At 31.2% G+C, this 26,583-nt stretch overlaps 1 protein-coding gene across 1 annotated transcript in view; it reads left to right on the forward strand.

Moving 5' to 3' along the window:
- LOC126769665 (semaphorin-2A) overlaps window positions 1-26,583 on the forward strand; it is a 338,220-nt gene that overhangs the window by 106,482 nt on the left and 205,155 nt on the right. Inside the window, exon 3 of the mRNA XM_050488552.1 lies at window positions 14,114-14,146. The gene's annotated coding sequence lies outside the window, so the exon portion shown is untranslated. The remainder of the gene's footprint in view (window positions 1-14,113; window positions 14,147-26,583) is intronic.

A 26,583-nucleotide genomic window follows, 5' to 3' on the forward strand; every position in this document is an offset into this window, starting at 1 on the left:
TGTTTTTTATAGCATTTACCAACGGTCCTAATTTTTCTTGGAAAGAATTTTTTAGGGAATATTTTATATGGACAGTTTTCTCCACCTGTTTTCAGTCAGCTTTTTTGATTCGTAACATCCCTTGCTTTTGCTTTTTATTAAACAATTTTGCTTTTCAACAAGTGCTTAGAGTCAATTTAATATAGTTTTAGTTGATAATCATGTATACTGTGTTTTGTTCTATTACTCCACTTCAATAGAACGGCAATCCGACACGATTAGAGAAATCAGACGATATAGCAACGGCTGTACGTGCTTTTCAAAGATCATTCTCAAGAAATTCTTGCTCAAAAATTCAATAACTTATATGTCAAGTGTGCGACATGATTCCGAAGGTTTCAGGAGTAAGCACTTCCATTTGAGAATGAATATGGTTTTTTTTTTGTAAATAAGTTCTAAAAGAGCAGAAGAAATATAAAATGTTTCAAATATTTGGTATATTTGTTTTTAGTGAACAAGAATAAAACCGCTGGTGAAGTTTGTATTACATAAAACAGGCCGTACATCACAACGAACAAGAGCGTCATTAAGCATGTTAAAATGTTAGGCAATGGCGACATGGCCTAGATGCACCGCGCTCACTCTGTTACATACATCAAAAGATGAAATGAATTGTAGAGTTGAAACAATGCTTTCATGAATTACAATAACATCTCACGATAAAAAATAATCAAATAATTATAAAAACAAACATTCAAAAATAAGTTATTATTTAAATTATTAAGAAATTTATTGCCACCAACTGTTCGAGAGTAAGCAAAATTTTAGTTCTATCGGTCGAATAAATCTGATGTAGTTGCAAGGGTTGATTCGGATTTAATACTGGTAAAGAAATGTAACACGAAATGCCACTGTAAATATAACTTGTCTGTTCTTGTACAGGACTCAAAAAGAAAACCAAATTTTAATATGGTAACGTAAACAAGTTAAGCAAAACAATTACTTTAATTAAAATAAAACTAACTTATGATTTATTACGAATTTTGTATATTCTATACTTATTCGTACATTTTTTTATATAGAATAGGAAGGCGGACGAGCATATGGGCCACCTGATGGTAAGTGGTCACCAACGCTCTTAGACATTGGCATTGTAAGAAATGTTACCCATCGCTTTCATCACCAATGCGCCACCAACCTTGGGAACTAAGATGTTATGTCCCTTGTGCCTGTAATTACACTGGCTCACTCTTCAAGCCGGAACACAACAATATCAAGTACTGCTGTTTTGCGGCAGAATATCTGATGAGTGGGTGGTACCTACCCAGACGAGCTTGCTCTACCACCAGTAAACACTTTATTACGTAAGCGGCTAGTTCAAAAACTAATTATAATTTCCGAAACAAACACTGCAAAAGTAAAAAAATGCAATTTTTACATGCTATGTTACGAAAACCTCTATAATAAAACTTGTTTTACGAAAGAAACAAAATATTGCGCAACATTATTTTCAAAGTAAACTTTGACTAAAGCTTAGGTGCAATATAGAAGCTAGAATCTGTTAGTTTCACAAAGAAAACTTTTCAACTAAGAACATTTACAACTTCGATGTCGAAATATATTATGCACTTTTATACCCTGTTGTTTTTCCGGTATAAATATGAATTTGTTTTATGAAAATTGTTTGTTGTCTTGTTTTACTGAAAATATTAAATGTATTTTGTATGCATTTCCTATTTATAAGTAAAGTCCTCCTGGCCTATAAATAACACGATGTTTGGTGTTGCTAAGAAACGTTACTAAGTGGCTAACTGTGCTTTCTATAATTTAAACAACGTATGCGAGTAACGTCGTTTATCTTTATAAATAATACCTTAAATATAACAATAAAATTAAACATTAATACCGTAATATTGTATATCCGTCAACGTAATACGTTCTGTGCTGTATACGATACACGAGTACGATACATCGATATACGAGTGTAATTTTTTTCCCATGCGCTTATTAAAATTTCTCATAATATTTCTAAAACTACTGATACGAATGACAAAATGTAAAAACGATTTTTTATTTAGTCAAGAAACGTTTAAAATTAATATGTTAATTTGCATATGTCGAGATGGCCCAGTGGTAAGAACGCGTGAATCTTAACCGATGAACGTGGGTTCAAACCCGGGCAAGCACCTCTGAATTTTCATGTGCTTAATTTCTGCTTATAATTCATCTCGTGCTTTTCGGTGAAGGAAAACATCGTGAGGAAACCTGCATGTGTCTAATTTCATCGAAATTCTGCCACATGTGTATTCCACCAACCCGCATTGGAGCAGCGTGGTGGAATAAGCTCCAAACCTTATCCCCAAAAAGGGAGAGGAGGCCTTAGCCCAGCAGTGGGACATTAACAGGCTGTTACTGTTACTGTTATGTTAATTATTATTAAGAATGGAAAACTTTCGACGAATTAATTAAACTATATTGTTATTATCTTCTATGAATTAATAACATAGGTTTAATAAAAAAAACCGAATTCAAAGTTTTCGTGTATCTATTATAATTTTGGCAACAATCGCTTGAAAAGCGTAGTAACCAAAAATCTATCGACAAACTACATAATATAATATAGAAATATTGTATATATCAAAATTATACATTTTGATTTTCTTATCAATCAGATTGGAAGTAAACAGTAAATCTTATAAAACAAACAAGCAAAATATACATAATTATAATATTCATATGATGGTACTTAATTAATTATAATTGTAGTATAAGTGAAAAGTACCTAACCGAATGACTGATATTACAAAATCTCTCCTTCCATTTACAAGATGGATTCTGGTAAACTACATAATCCTAAATGAGTGTACGACATTTTACCTTCATCATGCGTAACGAAGACAAATTTAAGCTCACCTATTCGGAGACCGGGATTACAGACAGCGCGGATGTTTGGACCAGATTATTCGTACGGGGACTCCATATTTACAAGAACTGTCACGGGTAAGGAACAAAAACATACAAAACCTTACCGATTACACTTTGATAGAAGAAAGATGTTTTTGAGTCAAAAACGTTTCAATCAAACTTATATATCATAGCTCAAATTTAATCTTCAAACTTTTCTTAAACATATATCAAAGTTATCACAACTATTATGAATTTAACATGGAAAATAGAGACTGATAATAAATTTTCTGCTCTGCTCGTATAATTGTAGTCTGCTCGTATACATTGGCGACGGTTAGAGCATAAGTCATGCAAGTACATTATCAATGCGCTGCCAACCGTGAAACCTAAGTAGTTATGTTCCCTTGCCTGTAATAACACTGTCTCTCTCGCCCTTCACACCGAAGCATTGATGCTTGACTGAAATATATTGTTAGTGAGTACTAAACTAGGATAAGTTTCGTCGGATTATTTTGTCTTTATAGTAATAGTGTTTATAAATATATTTTTAACACAATTAAATTAAGCATGCATTAATGAAGTATTAAATAAGTATAGTACTTTTAGCGTAGAAGCAAACCAAGAAGCTAAGGATATATCTGAGTGATTGAGAGAAAGAGACAAACATAGACGCAAAGAGTTATCGTGATTGATGAATTTAACATTAAATAATTATCGGTGGAATTCGTATTCGTTCCACACAGAACAGAAAAAAAAAGCGTAAATACGGACTTGTAGCTTATTCTCGGGGCAATCGACACTCAAACCCGGTGTACATTTAAATACAAATCAATTCTGTAACATGACAATTCAAAAGTGTTAAAAGCTTACTTGAATAGTGAATATTTTGATTCTATTTTGAATTATCTATTAACAGAGGGTTAGTACTGGTTGATTTAATTGAAACAATGTACTAATTCTCTTAACATCCTCTAAATACTCGCGCACCATAAATCCGTCTTCCTCAGCCCTGACATGGCCGACAGGAATAATAGAACATAGATAGCAAATAGAATAATTCCGTGTTAAATTTGATGACATTATTTTTAATATGTATATTATTGGTCTTATTATACATAACTCTTCTGTACTTGTATTTGTTACCTAACTTCTCCTTAACGGCTGGACCTATTTGGATAAAATTGTGTGTGTATATTTCAATAGGTTCCTGAATTACGGGAAAACACACGTATTAAAATATTAAACAATGTTTTCTAAGGCAAAAAATAATACATTTCAACGTTGCAATACAAACCATTTAGCTAATCGTCCAACATAACAGAACGTTAGTTCAATCTGCGTCCGTCTTTATTCATATACATAGTCAATTGCTCGTAAATTTCGTATGTTAGCAGACCTTTTACACTAAATAGCTAATGGTTGGCTTATGTTATGCTCGCAACATGAGTGTAGTTAAATGAAAATTGTACGCCGTAAACGCGGTGAAAGAGCCATGTATTTTTAAGAGACATACTCATCTCATACATCCGTTGATATGTAGAATATGGAGTGTATTAGCGTGAACAGCTATTTACCGCAGGTTTTTAAATATAAAAATACCATACAAACCTTCAGCAGATCAGCTAATGATTAACTAAATTTATTTCTTTAATTATTTATTAATTTATCATTTCCATATGTCCTATTTATTTTGTAGACTGTCTTGTTCGTCTAGTGGCTAGATGTAAGGCCGCAGACCCGGAGATTCTGGGTTCAATTCCCATGTGGGCCCAATAAAATGTTATTGAATTTTTCTGTCGAAAATTCTCGATAGCAGCCCGGACGCTCGAAGTTGGTAGTGTCTACACTCCCGTGCCTCGGAAAGCACGTAAAGCCGTTGATCCTGCGCCTGAACTTACCTTACTTATCTTACCTGTCGGGTCGGATTGCCGCCCCATCGGATTATGATAGTTAGGGAATAGAGAGTGCACCTGTGTTTACGCACACACTTGTGCACTATAATATGTCCTGCACAGTTGGCTAATCTCCTATTTTATTAATATTAACACAGTTATTATATATGTAATATATAATAACTGTGTTAATAAAATATTTAAATGATTTTATTCGTTATATTATAAAGTATTCCTAAGTTTAATTGTATGTAATATTATAGTATCGTATTCTAATATTTTATTAATTGAATTCATTTAATATTAACAACTACAAAATATAACATAACGTATTAATATAATAACTCATCCTTATCTAAGCCAATGTTAGAGGTGCTTTATAAATATTGTGTTTGTTATTTTACATGGTATAGTAGAGGTCGTCCTAAGCAAACAAGTAAGTGGGCAGCTTTCACAAAATGTAAATATGAATTTCGATAGCATTTAAATTTACCTAACCATAAATCTGGCAACACTCGCAATGATTTTTAGATTTAAATAGTTTTTAGTAGATTTGGTTTCTCCACCGAAATGATTTTTCAAAAAGATTTAAAATATATTTACCAACTAATTTCAATAGTATTTTCATATAATATCAGTATTAATTTATTAGATAAGTACTGAATGAACTGTTTTCAAGAATCACTATTTGAAATCCAAAGACCATCTTCAAGCGTCGAGTAACAGTTCAATTAGCTCAGTAGGTCATGTAGTGCAGTCGGAATCTGCAACTTAACTTTTTTATTATATTTATCATTAACGAAAATTAAGCATCTTCTGAGTTATACTCATTCAAAAAAAAATTACTACTTAATAATTAAAAATGCGTACTTATTTCGTTTAGGTTTCGTGAGTGTAATTATAATTATATCTTAAAGTATTTCTTAGTAATAAAACTAAATAATTATGTCAATAGCTAATGAGAGATTTATATACTTACCACCTTTAGTATTGTTCGTTTAAAATAAAATATTTATTACAATTTTTAAATTACCTATAAAATAAAATTCTTAATCACATTTTTGAAGTAATCTTCTAAGCTTTTTAGTTAGCTATTTAATTCATCATCTTTCTTTGAAATGCAAAAGCAAACAGCGACGAAATAATAATCAATAGCGTTATAAAGTACCTTTACAAAAAAAAAAATATTGAAACAGCGCCATCTATTTTTCATTAGTTTTGATTATTTTGAAGTTGGACATATTTTTGCTAGATGTCGCCAGTAACGTTATACGAAGTAAAGTGACAATTTGTTGCTTCAACTCTCTGCTAGATGGCGTTGCATGAAATATTAAATGAAGCTTTCAAAACTTTTCCATACTATATTTTTAGAGTACTATTACCTTAATAATATATTTACGAAAAATACCTTTATTTTTTGAATACTACTTTATTTTTTAAATAGTATATATAATTGAGCCAAGATAACCTAGTGGCTGGAACACAGGTCGTAATAATGTTAACGGGTAAAATCTTTAAAAACATCAATGACTTTTCACGTGATTAAATTGTGTTCATAGTAAAATTTATCCACCCCTCGTCGGTCTAGTATCTACAGCTTATAAGGACCTAGGTCCTGGGTTCGAGCTTCGAGTCAGAATAATAAGAATTTTAGTTTTTTAGTTTTTCTGTCGGACTATTCTCAGTAGCACCCCTAAATCTGGGAATTGGCAGTGTTTACACTTCCGTGCCTCTAAAAACACTTTAATTTGTAGGTTCTGCGGAAACACTTGTCAATTATGATATATCCTGCGGAATTGGCCTTATCTTGAGTTCAGCTCTCGTGAACGAAATCGATCAGGACCACGTGTTGGATAATAATATTCTGTCAAATGTTCCTAACCCATCTCGAATATTATAGAACGGTGGAATAAGCTTTAAGCTGTGGCGATCTTTTTGCCTAGCTGTGGGACGTATACATAAAACTGTCTCTGATATAATTTTGATTTATGTGTATTTAACATTAATTATATAGATATCATGCATAGTTATATAGAAGGGTGGTTTTATTTAAGATATCGATATGTAGCTTTATTTAAATAACCCTTAAAAATCAAATAATAAACAACGGAGCGTTTTTTGTTAAAACAGCAATTACGTTGATAAGTTCGGTTCACTGAGTTCGCTTCGAAAAACTGCTTTTTGAATGCTTTGCGTGCAATTTGTAGGCCGGGTAACGGTGGCGATAAATCAAATGAGTTCAGTGATTCGCTACGAGTTAATCTGGGTTGTTCGAAGTTAGTCGAATTTGTTATACTTTATTAGTGATATTGGCTAATTACATAATGTTAAATATTTACGTTCGGTATAATTCAATTTGATATTAATTTCAGGAGGTCAAATATATGTACATAACTGCTATTAAGCCTATTATCATTTTTATTAATTTAAAAAGCAAACTTTATTTTTATTATTTCTTATATTATTATTGCCTAGTGGTAAGAACGCGTGAATCTTAACTGATGATCGTGGGTTCAAACCCGGGAAAGCACCACTGAATTTTCATGTGAAGGAAAACATCGTGAGGAAACCTGCATGTGTTTAATTTCAAGGGCTTTTTTTGGAAGGGGATCATGTAATGGATGGTCACACTGGAGATCTTGCAGGTGCATTTTGGACGACGATGGCACATTGTTGGTATATTATATTATATACTGATACATTCGCAACGCCCGGAGCTTAAATAAAGGACTGTAGAAGTACGACGTTAGGGTTTATTATTTCAAATAGTCCTGAGTAAAACGCCTCACACTGCACTCGTACACATTAGTACAGTGTGATATCACCTCCCTGAGATAAGATTTGCCAAATCACACACGAACCATGGCACATGGAGCAGCATATGTGTATTTTAAAATGACTTCGTCTCCTCTCCGATCTTTGTCTAAGACGGCCATGGAAAGGGTATTTGGTAGGTAATAATGAGATATTTTACCGCCAAGCAGCAATGTAAGTATTGCTGATTGGCAACAGCAATATTTAGTATTGTTACGTTCCGATTTGAAGGGTGAGTGAGCCAGTGTAATTATAGACACGAGAGACATAACATCTTCGTTTCCAAGGTTGGTGGCGCATTGGCGATGTAAGGAATGATTAATGTTTCTTACATCGCCGATGTATATGTGTGGTTATGAAAAAAGGTAAATGTGATGACTTCGCCAGCATCTCATTTCGCATATGCACTTTCTCAGCGAATAATAACAATATATATATAAAAGTCTTTATTTATTTCGAAATAAAACATCTTCATACTAATATTTTTTACTATATATTAAGCGGCTTGCTTTTGCACAGGTTACACCCAAACTTAGGTACTAGTGCCACATTTATAATATTGGTGTAAAAGTAATATAGCATGTTTTTTTTTTCAATATATCTATGTAGCAGTTAAATTGAGTAAAACAAAAGAATTGTTGTTGTTGTTTTCTAATTAATGCTTCTCTACTATACCGTCCCACGTTGATATTACGCAATCACATGCAACTTCAGAAAACTTAGCAGGAAAACAGTAAACGCCAAACATCGTTTTACTTCATTGTATTTGCAATTCAACGAGTCTAGAAGTTTAAAATTACTTTGGGACAGTTTTATCCTCCGTTTATTATATTTAAGACGAGTCGGAATGAGATTTTAAATTAGCTTTTTAACTATAATGGATTTGAAATTATATAAACATAACTTCTGAAGACTCATACTACATTATTTCCGAATCAATTTGATCCTTTTTTTAATTACATAGATTAATTTTAACTTTTCGTATCTTGTTTATTGATATTTTTTTATTTCTTACCTGCTTTTTCAATTCTTTGTTTTTTTCGGGATAAAAAGTAGACTGTCGACGTTAGTCCAGCCCGTAAAAAATCTCCATGTAACATAATTAACAATTATTAGCATATTATAAATGCAACTTAACTGCTTAATATGCATTTTTACATTAAATCCTTACTAATATTATAACTACGAAAGTAAAGTTAGTTTGTTTGACGCTTTCACGTCTTAACTATAATTATACTTAACCGATCATTGTAAAATTTTGTATGGAAAGGTCATACTAGTACAAAATAAAATATAGTGGTAGTAGTAAAATTATTTACTGGTGGTAGGGCTTTGTGCAGGCTCGTCTGGGTAGGTGCCACCCACTCATCAGATATTCTACCACTAAACAACAGTGTCAATGTCTTCTGTCAAGGGCATTGGTGACTACTTACCCGTGGTGGCCCATTTGCCTACAATCACTCTATATATATATATATATATATATATATATATATATGTCGTGTGTTTTGGTTGCGCCGAATTATATTTTTTTTGACGTCTTCTGTTATAATCTAAAAATTATACTAAAGTATTTTTATTGTAAAAAACATATTCTAATTAAATGTTATAAATTGTAACATGTTAATGTTTATTTTATTTATAATAGTTAATTTTATTAAGGTATTTTTACTCATAACTTAATTATTTTGAAATAGCTAGTAAGTAGTTCTTAAAATATTTTTATTCAATATCATTGATCATTGCTATCATACGTTGATGATGAATGGCTATTCTGAAGAAATAGTATCAAAATGCGCAGGACATATTAAAATGCACAAGTATATGCACGAACATAAATGCACTCTCTAAGCATTAAATCTAGATGACCAATCAAACTCCACCAGATTAGAGTTCTGGAGCAGTGCCAATGGTTTTACGTGCTTTCTTAGGCATTAGAGTGTTAGCACTGCTAACTTTCAAACTCTCGGCTGTTACTTCACATAAAAACTCAATAACTCTTTACTGGCCCGACTAAACTTGAAATTGAGAGAATCTTGTGACAACCACTTCATATCAATGAAATAAAACTAACCTAATCCTAATTTCTGACATTAGCCAAATATACTTTTGACTAAGTTATCAGTCGAAAGTAATATTAAGAAAAGAATGCTGACTGTTACAATACACAAAATTATAATAAACGAAAATATACTAAATACGGATTCTGGCAAAACAATCCGAGTAGTAAAACAATTTTACTACGATAATTCGAACGATAGCAAACAAATTGCAATATCGACTTCCACTAAACTCGGATTTGATTCCATCATCGGTTACCGTGAATGCCTTGAATGCTCTTTACATTCGGCGTCTGGAAGCCGACGAATAGACCAGACCTCGTTACTGTTGTTCGATTCAGTTTACATTCCGCCTGGAACTCGGCAATTAGATCCCACTATGATTGCTATAAGCTTTCTGCTGTATATTGTCCCGATTCTTTACGTTCTCTAAGGCTTTTGTAGCTGAAATTAGGTCCTTTTCGGTATTTGCTACTGGATATCGATGTCTATTTGTTTGATTTATGTTCTCCGAAAGCGCCATAGTACTGACGTTATAAAGAGGAGAAGTTCAATTGTCTTCTTCCGATTTGATAAATTTCCAACTTTATCTATAAAACAAATGAGACGATGTTCAATCAAATCTTAATTATATTTGTTATAATTAATAATGCCCTCCAGACCGATTTCGGCCACGGCGGCCAATCTCAAGAGAGATAAGCCAACTACGCAGGAGATATTATAGTGCACAAGTGTGTGCGCAAACACAGTTGCACTCTCTATTTCCTAACTCTCATAATCCGATGGGACGGCAATCCAACACGACCGGCAAGAGTTCAAGCGCAGGACCAACGCCTTCACGTGCTTTCCGAGGCACGGCAGTGTATACACTTCCAACTTCCAGACACCGGGCTGCTACTGACAATTTTCTCACAGAAAAACCCCATCACTTATTATTGGCCCGACCTGGGAATTGAATCTAGGACCTCTGGGTCTATGGCTTTATATCAAGCCACTAGACCAACGAGGCAATTACTAGTACTTTAAATATAATATATATTGCTAATACTTTAAATATGTACAATATTATATGAACGGCTTGCTTTGCGTCAATTAAATTACTTATTGTTTTTATACACGATTAAAAAGTACGTAGTAAGTAAGGTCTAATCGCTACAAAGGTGGATGAGGAATAAAGTAATGTATATACTGTTATATATTATCTGTACACAATAATTACATAGTTCTAATCACCTTTTTTTTTAAATGACTGGGTAAGATTTTTACATCAAATCAAGTTTTTTTGAAAATATGCTATTAAAATCGTCAACTTGAATCATCAAATTAGTTATAAAAATTTATTTCCAACCAAGCATAAAAAACTTAACAATATTCAGTAACAACATTACAGTAATGGTTGAATAATGAAGCTTTTTTTATTATTATTAAATGAGTGATAGACGTTTTTTATTTGTTTATCTATTTCATTTGGGGCTGATGTGTTAAGATATAATCATATGTAACTGTTTTGACATACGTATGATAAGCATTTTTTAAACGTAATAAAGTACTAGATAAAGTATAAAATGTAATACAAACATTTTATTTTAGCAAATACTAAAATAGATAAAGGCGCAAACTCAACAAAACAAACAATTTCGTTAGAACACAAATAAAACATTTTAGATTTGCCGGCGCGAGCAAACACGAATATTACACAAGTATATTACGCTACGTGCCGCTTTAGATTTTAAGTGTAAAATGATAAAAACGCTATTCTAAAATCGTTCACCATATGTTCGAGTTTACTTTGGTTTCATTCAATAACTTAGAACAAAGTGTTAAATAGAAGTAGTATTCATTACATTTAATTAATTAAACGTAATAAATATTCGGATGTTTCTTTGTATTATAATTCGTGATAATTTATATTGTTAGTTAATGTTGTTATTTTCATTGAATATATAAAATATATTTTTAATAATTATAATAAAATAAAAAACCCGTTGAAATATAAAATTGCGACTTGACAAAACATTTACGTATCTAAACTGATATTATAAATACGTCTGTTACGCTTTAACGGCTAAACTACTAGACCGAATTCGATGAAATTTGAAATTCAACAAGATTGAACCCTAAGGAAGGACTTAGATTATTTTATTATATATAACACCTCTCCCCTACTCAGAACATGCGGGCGAAGCCGCGGGCGAAAATTAGTATATATATAAAATAAAATGTTAGCATATCTCTTTGATATGAATATACTTTGTTAACTCATCGCTAGATGGTACTACAATAGACAATCGGTATTAATGGCATGATAACAACATATTTAATTATACTGTAATTTGGCTCATCTGAACCTGAAATATTTCTTCGATAAGCTTATTGTTGGTAGACGTTGTTTCAATTGATACAAGAGTAAAAATAATTTTGATAGGTACTACAAATTATGTTTCATAATCACTAACATAGTTCTCATAAAATAACATTCAGTGAAATTCTTTATTATGTTTATAGATATGTAAACAAATACTAAGCTGCGGTATATTTTCCCGTTTAAATTATTCCGACGGCTCTTCAACGCTATTCTAAAAGAAGCAAACATGAAATTCGATACTCAACCCAATCGTACAATGTTAAAAACTGATAGATATTCTATTTTGATATGTATAATTATTGCTTAAATATTATAATTATTGTTGATAATTGCGTATAATTTTGATATTACTTTCTGACATTTTACAATCGACTTCCACGAATAGTTTCGATTTACTTCTTACAAAATAGCTCGACAGTGAAAACGTATTTGTTTTTCTGAGCTAGTGAATTTTTTTCCATCAATTTTCATATTTCATATAATAAAAAAAAAAAACAAAACATGTGTAGCTTAGAATAAAACATGTGTAGCTTAGAACAGTTACATAAAGAAAGGTTCAAAATAATATTCAACTTGACATTAATCTTTAAAAATATAATATTTTGTCGGACTATTATTATGTCTATTAATCTATCAGTGAAACCGCGAACATATTTGCGATCATCAAATTGTTTAGTTAATCCTTGTGTTTTACAAAATTCTCGGTGACCACTCATGTCACTTCTCTGGACTTCTGTTCTGAGCTCAATTATGCAAAGCCACCATTTGTTAACAGATTTTAGGTAATTCAGGAAACGTCGACTCGATTTATGTTAATCAGCTTAGTGTCCGTTATTTATTATGCTACATGCTTACAAACATTTCACGGTATTATGTGCCGTTTCAGTGACAACGATATTTAAAGCAATTAATTGCAGAACTCGCTACTGTTATGATTTAAGCGGAATTAATTCGGTCGAAGTGTTTTTGTTTAACGGTTATTTTGTGTTAATTCACTGCAAACTGCTTTTAAGCGCACTAAAACTAAAGATCGCATGGTCGTTAATATAACCATTTGTTAAATACAGATAATTTACCACTAATGTTAATATTTCACACATGATAAATTTAAAAAAATGTAATAAAATAATAACAAAAGTATACTCTAAAAAACGTGATTTTAACGCGTCCGATACATTAACATAGGTACCGTAATCTTTCCGGAATATGTCGATCATTTCACGATAAATATATTATTAAAAATAATGATAGTAAATATAATATATTAGTTATATAAAATAAAGTTTAAATTCGTTGCTCATATAATTTCATCATATTCCAGTAGAACTAAACGCACTACCAAATGCTTGGGTGCAATGGTTTACCGTCACGACCACTTACAGTGACGACTGTTCGTCGCCACAAAAGTGAACAATTTTCTGATTGTCATCAACCCTGAAATGATTACCGTTGACACGCCACTTATATTTCCATTTGTTACGTACATCGAAATTAATATCCCAAGTGCATTACTTGTATAAACGTAATTATTTTTAATTCAAGGCTGCATGAGTAACCTGGCTGGCCTTAAATAAAATCAATACGATTATTTGAAATTACATAATATATTAGGCATTTTTTCATATCAATTTTATTAAGTTTTAGTAAGTGGCTATGCAGGTCAACTTACATAATCGATGCTTGTGTCTGATCCTGATACTATCTTTAAAATAAATATTGAAAATGAATGTATTGATGTTCACCTTTTTTATATTGAGGATCTATTTAATAATAAGTGAAAAAAGAAAACTAAAACTTATAATAATTTACTAGTTTTGATTATATTTAGAAAGCAGTTTTTATTTATACTTAATTCGTTGAATAATTTTGTATAATTAGACTAATTTCAGTAAGTCTAAATATATAAATTTATAACAATTCAAATATAAAATTAACTTTATAAATTTTTAAACATAATTATTATTAAATAACGAATTCATTTACTGGCTGTTAGATTGATTTTGCCAGTATTATAATTATAATATAATACTTATTGTACTGTTGAAGTTAATATAAATACGGTATACAAAAATATAAATCGATATTCTTTGTTTCAGATGCAATGCGGGCCATTTAAAGTGTCAAGATAGGTAAGTGATAATTACAACATGAATATGCTTTGCACAACCCGTACATAATATCCTTAGGCAATAATTATGTCGGTGTATTTATAATTCAACGCGTTCGTGTTCACTACCCCACAATTCTATGGACGATTGTATTGAAACTTTTACATGAAACTCTAATTGTTATGGAAACGTTGTTGATAAGAACTTCAAACAAAATTTCCACTGAGGAATACGCTTTTTATATAAAAATAGAAAAATATATTACATTGTACACTTTTTAAAACCATATTCATGTTTTATTTCATCTAAAGTGACTTGGTTAGTTTTCAAAAGTTACCTTTTGAATATTAATTTCACTACCTAAATCCCAAATCATTTCTATTATCAATTCCGCTGAGATTGTATTAAGCAATCCCATGGGTCAAAAAGGTCTAGACAAGCTAAAGAGACCATTTCAATATATATATGGATAAAAACGTTTCACAAATTACACGGTACGTTGAAAAATTCAATTTCATACATAAAATGTGATTTAAATGAAATATTGAACGTTATTTTTCAATCAAGCAAGAATCCTAACTGTTAAATGAAAACTAATATTTTATCTTTCTATAAAATAAAGGATACACTCGGCTATATGCGGCACACCTGTACAATTCCATACCATTTCACAATTATTGCCTTTAATTACACAATATGAGACTAATTTTCTACCTCTTGTTCCTGACAGTCTTTGTGACGTCATTACGAAGCTTCAAAGGAAAATTGCTAACGAGACTTTGACACGAGCATATGAGGGGGCAATGATGCGTCTGTATTGATTTATAATTATTTTCAAAGCCATTAGAAATTGATAAATTTTAAATACAATATTGCAAAATAGTTCATTTATTATTAATTAAATAAATACGAGTAAAAAATATTGTAAATAAAAAAACAGTTCGGCATGTAAACAATAGAAAAGCTATATGTAGTTATATAATGTAGTTTATTTAAATATTTTTATTCAGTGATATAAAGAACAGTACCTAACTAAATATTCGTTTTATTCATAATACATATTATTTCCAACCTCTATAGAACTTCAAATCTTGCAACTGAATTTTAAAATAATTTTATTCAACCAATTGATTCAAAATTTAGCATACACTTTAGTCACTAATGACAATATCATAGACTATAGTATATTACATATTGTAATTTTAAATAATGACCGTTAAATAAAAGCTTGTATGTAAAATGTTTCTTTTTATAAATGCGTTTTAATAGAATTTTCATTCATTACGTTAAATTCTGTTATAATTTATTATTATTGAAATACTTATTATATTAAACAGCTGCTTATATTGCTAGAAATGACCGTGAAAAATATATATATAATTGTAATCAGTACATATTAATGAAAATAAATACAACATTTTAATACAAAGCAATCGAAACAACATTTATTCACGAGCTACTTTATCCATCAATATTTATAGTGTTTAATACAATAATTCAATAACAATATTAATCTGTACAGCTATTAAATGTCAAAAGAACTCATAAAATTGTCAAAATAAATCACAATGCGATACAGGTAAGCCTTCGGAGGCAGTTTTATGTTTAATTACGCCCACATAACTGACGTGATTGCATTTCCTGTGGCTGACGTGCCAGTTTATTATTTCGCCAATTTGAAACGTTATTAAATTCTTGTAGGTGAAACTGGGGCGTGTGTCGTTAGAACTATTACTAGCAGTTAATAAACAATTCAACTCTAAATAGAGCCCAATATTTGATTTTGCTAAAAGCCATTTTTATTACAACTCAATTTAAAAATCATTATAATTTGATTCTCATTCAACAATTATGAATAATATCTAATTTTAATAAAAAGGAAATTACCGTACAGTTATAATAGATATCATAAACGTAAAGTAACGTTTATGATATCTATTATACTTATAGCAATATAAGAGATTTATCAATTATTTACAGACATTCTTTTGAAACACATCAAATTTCGAATTATAAAGATACCAGAACTCTATTCAGACAGCTTAAAGTGCATTGATCTACTCGAATCTCTTCCGAACTTGCACTAAATTCAAATATTTTTACTAAGTGCAGATTCAAGAAGGTCCTTTTCAAAGGCATCGCAAGATTCTTTTGCGATTTTAGAATAAAAATCCTTCAGGTATAAGGTCAAAGCAAATGTTCGTGCGCTTATTGGAAGGTACTTATGATGTTCTATTTTGTCAGACTGCTGATTTGCTTTAATATGTAAATATTACAAAAGAAATAAAAGAAAATGTTAACCTAATCGCATTTATGGCTGTATTACTCAATCATAAATTTAATAATTCATCTATGGAATTCTTATTAAACATAGTCCAAACTAATATAGACAGACCTGTCGTTCATTTATAGTAGATAAAACTGTTCCGGATTTACCCAAAAAATATTTACCGCAATATTCCTCTTTCTCTTTTGAAACAATTACAAAAGATTAAAGGATAATATCCACCCTAGTATTCATTTAATACTATCAGGTATCCTAGTATAGAAAGCTATACAAACAAACTTATTTAACTTTTCTGACAATTCATCTACATTCCCGTTTATTTCTGAATTAAAATATTATTGTTCTTAACTACCTAATACTGTTAAATAGGGAATAAAATAACTTTTCATTTCATAAAAAATATCAATAATCATAAAAAATCAATTAAATAACCGATGAGGGTATATTAATAACGCCTATCTACCTATTTGTACATTGCAACTTCATAGCTGTGCTAAAGAGAAAGTAGAAAACTTATATTTTTTTACCAATAACTAATCGGGGAAGTAATAAAAAAAATGAATTAAAGGTAATATTAATTAACCGTGTTAGCCCATGATTTCGCTAGGCAACCCATTTGCGATTTATCAATGTACATACTATCTAAGATACCAGCTTTGTTATCATCAAATAACAGATGAGGGTATATATTTCTGATATCGTATGTCTACTACAGAATCATTATCTTCGTGGACGCTCAGAGAGTATACAATTTGATGAACTTCACTCAAATACCTATACTCTAATCTCGGGTGTTTCTTAAAGCAGTATGCTTTTCCCATAGTTATTTAATTTTTTTTATTTACAACGGTAATTTATTTCAAATTTAACATTTATGTTACGGATTTACAATCGCGTCACCACATTAGTTTCATGTATCTGTTACGTTTCATGTGTTTTGTATATTTGGGCATTAATGAAGACCTCGAGCGGATTTGTGGTCTTAATATTTTAAAGACTCATGAATAAATAAAGGGAGCCACTATACATATATTTATTATGTACAATACTTGAATACTTTACGCTTAAAATATGCTTTAAACTATTTCTATAACTCATTCCATTACACGTAATAAGTAAGATATTGTTATTAAAAAATATTTAGTTTAATTTAGTAACTATTTTATATTGCTCTTTACTTTCTTCTAAAAAATATATAGGTTTATAGATAGATTAATTAGATATTCGACCTATGTGTATGCATTAAATAAGCAAGCGCTATCTAATTAAGGCGTAATTAACTTGTGATTACGAGAATTTCATCAGTTGTTTAATGAATTAACAATCGAATAACATCAATGCTTGATTAAAGTTTGTTTTGTTAATAATAATGTTTGTAAGCCAATAATACAGGTATTTCTTTTTCGTTAGTAAATTTTCGTTGTATTTTGTAATGAAGCGATTTATTTTAGGTAGAATTAAGTAATTATTTTGATCGATCTACGTGATCTTACTCCATGTACTGTGCTAAGCTTTCACATGCCCTGCGTACTTACCAGTACGCAGTTGTAGTAACAGATGCTTACCAATTTTTTATATTCTATATAGAAACATGAAATCTATAATTAAGTGATATATATATATATATATAATATTACGATTATTACTAATAATAATAATATGCTGGGACATTATTCACACAAGGCCATCTGATCCCAGATTAGGCAGAGCTCGTACTATGGGAACCAGACAACTGATATACTACATATACTACTTTTTTTTCTAAATATATACTTATAAAGATTTATTATTTAATTAATTAATTAATTACACATAGACTCAGGACAAAAAGACATATACACAAACGTCTGTCCTGGGTGGGTATCGAACCTACGACCTGCGGCAAAAAAGGCATGTATACCAACCACTATAACCGGGCCGTCAATCTCTATTTATGTATACATGATTTACAAATTTTCATGAAGATTCATGATAGTGATGTCGAGTTTGCCACTAGTATTATACTCGCATATTATAATTCCTAGGATTATTAATTAATTGCTCTAAAACATAACGTAAAGTCATCATAATGACTTCAATCAATCAACAGCCTTTCGTAATCCACTGCTGGACATAGGCCCCTCCCAAGGTGCGTCAAAGCTCCCGATCCTCCGCCTTCCGCATCCAGTTGGTCCCCGCGACCTTCTTAAGGTCATCGGCCACCTGGCTGGAGGGGCCCTACGCTGCGTTTGCCGAGCCGCGGTCTCCACTCTAGGACTCGTCTGCTCCAACGGCCATCGATCCTACGACATACGTGACAAGCCCACTGCCACTTCAGCCTGCTAATTTTGCAAGCTATGTCGTGACTCCGGTTCTTTTCCGGATAATCTCATTTCTGATCTTTTCCTTCAAAGATACTCCGAGCATAGCTCGCTCCATAGCACGCTGAGCGACTTTGAATTTGTGGACTAGTCCCGCAGTTAGTGTCCACGTTTCGGCACCGTATGTCATGGCAGGTAAGACGCATTGGTTGAAGACTTTAGTTTTCAAACATTGCGGTATAGACGACGTGAGAACTTGACGAAGATTGCCAAATGCTGCCCATCCCAAGCGAATTATCGATCGGCTTCCTTCTCGAAGTTGTTCCTACCGACTTGTTTAACCTGTCCTAGGTAGGTATATTCCCTAACAACCTCGAGAGGTTTCCCTTCGACGTATATCGGTCCCGGCACGACATGCCTATTGAAAATGACCTTGGTGTTGTCCAAGTTCCTACCGAGACCGACACGCCGGGAAGACTCGCTTAGGCTACGCAACATTTCGGTAAGTTGTTCCAGTGACTCTGCTATGATGATGATATCATCGGCAAATCGAAGGTGTGAGATGTAATCGCCGTTTACATCTCCATAACCAGTCCAATCCAGCGTCTTGAAAACGTCTTCCAACGCGTTGGTCAACAGTTTCTATAATGACTTACTACCACAATAATTTTATATACATACTGGTATATATTTATATTAAAACAGAAGTAATATATATTAGTCGTAATGACTCAAATCAATTAATATACTTTATGCGGAATTGTCGGTATTCTACAGTGATTAAGTGTTTAAAGTCATTAAAAGGAGAAATTAACTGTTATTATGAGCCTTTTATAGAAAGGAATCGTAATAACTTCGGAAGACTTTATTTATTTATATTATGAATATTAATTTTTTATCTTTTTATAAAATATATGCTTATTTTTTATTTATCTATAGTGTACATGTATAATTATTAACGTCCACATTTTTCAGGGGAGTATTTTAATTAAGTGAGTAATTTTTAATACATGAACTGAGCTAAAGATTAAAAAAGTATTAAAATTAATATGGCATATCTAATGACAATACACATAAAACCCAAATCCGATGGATTTTAATGCTACTAAATGAACTGTTTATATAATAATTTATTTTCATATAATATATAGAATATTTAATATAATATTATTATATTAAATTTGATTATAATTATAGTATAGAAATAAAGTTTATATATTAGTCACAATATAAGAAAATCAATAGCTCATCGGTATATGTACATAAAAATCATAAAAAAATAAGCCTCATTATCAGTATTTTACATAACAAAACATTCAAAGGAACAAACCTTTGTGATATATTATTTACATTAGAACTGAAAAGACCTGTTGTAATCAACATTGGACAACTTTTAACATCGCGACGTTTATGGACCATCTGACGCCATTACAGCAGTACTCAGACGCCGCGTTACGGTCTCTTTATTATTATTCGTACCTAAACGACGTGTGTAGTGAATTTTCAATTTCAATGGAAATGTTTTCGACAATTTATTTTTGATTATTTTTGATGGTTGTATTTTCACCAAAAATATAAATTAATATTTTATTATAAGTTTTCCTGACTAACAAATATGAAATTATATCATTGTTTATAAATGCTAGCACACCTTGAAATGAATAGTTTACCTAGTAGCTATTTCTTTGTTAAACCACTTAAAATTTGTAAACAATTACAAAATCTGATAAAATAAAACCTACTGAGTTTCTTTCGTTGGTTTTTCTCTGATCAGAATATTTTCTTCTCCGAAACTGTAGTAGTTTTAAATTTGACAATTAATATGTGTAATAAAGAAATATTGTTGAAGGATTTTGAACTTTTGTATTTTTTTAATCAATAATTTTATATTTTTTTTGCCTCTGCAACACCGAAGATTAGCCGTCAGCTGTACGAATCGACTTTATCATGAGCCATATAGATCAACATTTCAAAAAACAATTTGAATTTGAACTCTTTATAAAAATCAGAGAATTTCTTCCGAAGGTATTTACATATTTATTAAAATTTAAAGATCCATAATCTTTAAATTCATGCATAAACATTACATCTGATATTGCGTTTAATAAAATAGTTATTTTGGTGATTAAATAAACGCCGCGTTAATTAATACCTTCCATTAGTATCGCCTGCTCAGCGCTCTATCGCTAACGCAATTAGTTGCGACACTCAGACACTAGACTTGCAAATTTATAAAAAAAATCGACCGAAACAATTTAATATTTAACTTGGACAAAATTTTAATACTTTTTATAGTCCTTTACGACGCAAAAAATATTAACATTTTAAATATTGAATATTTTGCAATAAATATTGCAATAAATTGTTTAAAACATTATTATATAATATGTTTAAGAAAACGTAGAAGCAACGTTTTAAGCAAACGTAGAAGTTGTGAAGATTAAGAAAAATACATTATAACTTAATTACGTGTAGCATCGTAGCATATTCTTGAGAACTATATAATAGATTTAAAGTAATATAGCATTAACTTTAAAAATATATTAATAATGCTAATACAATAAAGAGAATTAGTAATATGTGTTCCTATTTCAGAGGTAAAGCTGTTATTAAAGGTCAGGTCAGGAGAGAAACTTTTGGCTATCACATCACTAGGCAGTCTTCATATCGTTTTGCTATTAAGACTTTAAACCACAAGGATTAGACTATCATCAGTATATTAACCGAACTATGTTCAAGGAAATAGATATTTCGCAGGTTTGACGCAAGGCCTGCGTTAATTAATACCGTCCATTAGCATCGCTTGCTAAGCGCTCTATCGCAAACGCAATTAGTTGCGACATTGAGACTTCGACACCACGACACCAGCTTTCAACCTAAACGCAAATCATGCTGTAATACAATATTCTGTGAAGCGTTTTATGAAAATGTTTGTTAAAGCTGTCACTAAGATCGTATTAGACATAATCGGCACGTAATTTGGCTTGAGATATCAAATTTTATGTTCTTTGATGTGACACTCGTACGCCGTGACGGCAAACGCCATGATGTTCTCTTGTGTCATCGCGCCCGTCTCTGCTGCTGCTCTCTATTTCTCGGCGTATATAATACTTGCTACTGTGTGTCTGAGTGAGTACTGCACACGCAGCAAGAATGTATATATTACCGAAACGAAAATGTTTTCTTTATTTTCGATTTTCACCCGCCAGTCGACCCGTGACGATTATATTTATTTATTCTTAATTGTGTTTATCATATTTATGTATTTTATAGGCAAATTTAATAAAATAATATTAGTAAAATTGATTCAACAAGAGCCCTTAAAAGTAACTTTGACGCAGTTCTCTTAAGTTCAAGCGAGGAAAATGGTATTAGGCTTTTCGTCGGTTCAATGGTTCGCGACGTTCAGATATCACCAGAACCTTAGCTCCAAAAGTTCGCATACATTATTTCAGATTGTAAAATTATCGGATCTCGTGAATTTTGATAAACTATAATTTTAATAATTTGACTTTATTTTATTAATAACAGGAAGTTAACCTGTGTGTGTTAATTGAATTGAACTATTTATTAGAACTAAAAAGTCTTAATCCCAGTCTTAAAAAAGGTTTCCATTAAGATCTTAATTATAATACGAATTATACGAATTAAGGTAGTGGCTCTGTGCAAGCTCGTCTGGATAGGTACCACCTACTTATCAGATAGTACTTGGCACTGTTGTGTTCTGGTTTGAAGGGTGAATGAGCCAGAGGAATTACAGGCACAAGAGACATAACATCTTAGTTTTCAAGGTTGGTGGTGCATTGGCGATGTAAGCGATAGTTAACATTTACAATGCCAATGTCTATTGGCGTTGTTGACTACTTACCATTAGGTGGTCCATATGCTCGTCCGCTACCTATTCTACCAAAAACTCCGAATTTTCTTACTTGGAGTTAAAATTTCTAAGAAAATCAAATGTTACCGAATCGAAGAACATATTACGTGACCACTTTTACAGTGGAAACAAACTCAAACGCAAATTATTAGAGCAACTCTAACCTCCCTTTCTTTACCGTCCGACTTCGCTCCGTGAACTTTCAATAGATTCATTAGGACTCTAACGAGATCTTCCAAAGAGAATTACGAGTGCTTTGTTTCGCTAAATGCGATTTATATTATTTATAACAATATTTCAATGTCGTTTTTTACGCCATCATAACACTTTTCTTTTTACTATTTAATCTTTAAGGTATTTAATACAAAAGACTTGAAATAATATCATTTAATTAAATTATTATTCTATGTGAGGTATATAAAGATTACTAATTAGTTCGAATGTACGTAAAACGTTTAAAATTAATACGCCATTTATTTAAATGAGGATTAACAGAATGTGATAATTAAATTAAAATTGATTTTTTATAAAAATATATATTTGTTATAAAAATTAATGATTACTCTTACATATAAAAAATTGATAAATGTTGCTGTTGACTTTTCTCTACACATTTTGAAGTTCTACAAATCTTTCAAGTTCAAGTTTAGTGTATGTGTTAAATATGTATACAATATATAAATAATTTATATAAGTTTTGTCAATTTCGAAAGCGCCTGTACCGATAATCATCTCCACGACTTCGGCGTATCAAGCCATTTTTCAAAAAATATGCAACATATTAACTTATAGTGTTTGACCTTTTTTTCATCAAAAATTTTTATATATTGAATTAGATATCAAGAAAATATTTCATATTTTTATAAGAATACTAAGATAACTAAACTCATACTTATATATGTACATTGAACACATTTGTATACATAGCTTAAATAATTTTAAAAACGAATAAGATTATATATTATAGAATTAGAATCAAATCGATTGGAAGTGTCGATTTGACGCCGACAAAATTGTGAATCCGAGGAACGATATTTTTCAAACCAACTGCAGCCGCGCGATAAGAGCCTACGAAAATGTGACCGAATTTCAATCAAATTTATGACTTATTATTATGATTATAGGTACGTTATCTGCGCGTCGCATAAAATTTGCGATTTGACTGAAAAGGTGTACTCTACCGTTACAAATTTGTCGGCAATCGTAAGGTGGCGATAACGATTCGGAAAATTAATCTCGGAGTAAAAAACGTTTTGAAGGGGAGTCTATTCGGATATTCAGTAATAAATGTTAAAATTAATGGCAAAATTACTCGTGCACTAACTTCGAACCGAATGTACGTTTAAGAAATGAGAAGCAATTTATTGTTCAAATAAAATAAATATACTCTACAAAGATTCGAATATAGAATATACAAATATAATTCTGAAAATATTTGAATAACATGTAACTGAAAGTATTGTCTTTTTGAGACTAAACTTTGTTTTATTATTTTTTTTCTTTTATTTTTTATATTCGTTAATAATAATAAAAAAATACTAACCGTCTTGTTTTAAGCTCAGACACAGAAAATATTATATAGTTTGTCTGTAACTGACATATTTAGAGCAAATTTAACTGTTATTAGCTTCACCCACAAAATATATCGTATAAAACAACAGATGCAAACAGACACAAAGCAATGAATTAATTATTGAAAGTATATTACTCCATAAAATTGGAACGCGAAATCATTTCCAGATGTAATAAGTTATTATAACACTTAGTGAAAGTCACCGAATGAAATCTTTGTTCTCCGCCACCCCGGGGAGTTGCCGGACCGCTCGCAGCGATTGAAATTTAAAATATTGTACCCTTTGCCATTATGCGAGCTTATTCACCCTTGAAATATCCCTGGGGGCGCCAGGTACAACGATTGGGGAAAATATTTTACACTTGTTACTAAGGATGTCGCTTTCAAGTCTGCTTTTACGCGATCCTAATCGTTACACTAATTCCGACTTAGCTGCCCGGTTTTAAAGTTGAAAATTCATCCGACATGTTAATAATTTCAGTGAGTATTTATGAAAAGCACTTAATTAGTGTGTCGAGAATGAAAAATTGTTATTGAAACCGAGTTGATTGAACTGGCATTTCATAACTATGTCATTTTGGATGCGACGTTAATGAAAACGCGATTAATCACCGCCCATATCTCATCAACGCTTTTAGTAAATGGTACCCGACGCGTGATTCTGCAGTTATTCACTCGGGAGAAACTATTTTGTGTACGTGATTATGATATACGTGTACTATATATACCTACTTTAGTATTACTTTAAGTCATTGATGTTTTGAAGCCTCTTCAAAATTCCTTGATTTGAAAATTGTTTTAAGTTTCTTTGTAACTAGAAATGAAATTGAGTTTTTTATTGCTTTAAAATAAATAATAAAAAATATAGCTCTCAAAGTAGTATTTGAAAAGTTATACTCTTTTCAAATATCAATTTTGTGTAGAATGTTGACCGTAGAAATGATAAGAGATTTTTAATTAGATATGTAAGAATTATGTGAAACGAGCTACTTGTCCAATATAGAGTGGTAACGTTTTACAACGTAAAGCATATGCTATATATTAATACATAAATATACACATTTTTTCAAATAGACAATTATTTTAAAGATATTTTATTGAATAGGTAGGCGTATGACCAAATGGGCCACCTGATGGTAAATGGTCATGGTCATCACCGCTCATAGACATTTGCATTGAAAGAAATGTTAACCATTCCTTACATCGCCAATGTGCCACCAACCTTAGGAACTAAGATGTTATGTCCCATGTGCCTGTAATTACACTGGCTCACTCCCCTTCAAAACGAAACACAACAATACCAAGCACTGCTCTTTTGAGGTAGAATATCTGATGAGTGAGTGGTGCCTACCCAGACGAGCTTGCACATAGCTCAACCACCATTAAAATATCAAATTTATTAAAAGAATAAAAGTAACTGACATTATTTAAAAGGTATTTTGGCTGTCATCGATGTACACAAAAGAAATTTATCGAAATTCAACTTAAAAAAAGAGAAAATCTTTAAGGCCATTTTAATAGGTACATATTTATGACAACATCAATTTTAGTTAAGATATTAGTTCAAGTTATTAAATCAATAATGAAAAATATTTAATGTGCGATGTATCGAGTTTTATGTTATATTATTTAATACAATCTTATCAAAAAAAGTCACACTCATTATTTATGATCGTTCACTGCTTACAAAGCTCAAGCGTAATTCCGAACAAAATAACGCGAAATATAATTATGGAGAATGAAGTGAAAATGTGGCTCAGAAGCCGATATTTTTGTTTACTCAATTATCTGCAAAAAGCACATCGATGAAAGGGCGTTAACGATGTATGTGTCCGTCATTTTGATTCGCGTTATTTGTATATAATTTATCTCATTTCAATGGAATATTCAATTAACACAAACAGTGCTTACTGAGCGTCAAACAGTAAATACGCAAAAATAATTAGGCAAATAACTTAACTCATTAGTCAGCTACGATTCTATAATAATAATAATAGGTGTAGATAGAGCGGTCCGCCCGCATTACTGCGTATTACGTCCGGTTCAATGAGCGGAAGGCCAACGTTTACTTGATAAAATAAATTTGAACAAAACAAACGCATTCGTTGCGGCAATATGAATCCTCTCTGAAGTTGTGCTAAGCGGCATGGAAGTGGAAAAACGGGAGCCGGCACGAGCTAATATGAGAATGTTCTGCATACCTGCTGATGAAGTTGTCGCCTATCGCTTACCCACATTCCTTTATCGGTTTTATTACATTTTTAACTACATTTGAAAATATATCCAAGTATGTTTAATAATTCACATTTAATTCTAATTAGATTGAATTAAATATCACTAGAGTTTTTATTCGTCTATGTTCACGGCTTCTTTGAACTTTGTAGTCATACTTTTGAAATATTTAATATATAAAAGAATTAA

Source organism: Nymphalis io, chromosome 7 (genome assembly GCF_905147045.1).
Source record: "Nymphalis io chromosome 7, ilAglIoxx1.1, whole genome shotgun sequence".
Lineage (NCBI taxonomy): Eukaryota > Metazoa > Arthropoda > Insecta > Lepidoptera > Nymphalidae > Nymphalis > Nymphalis io.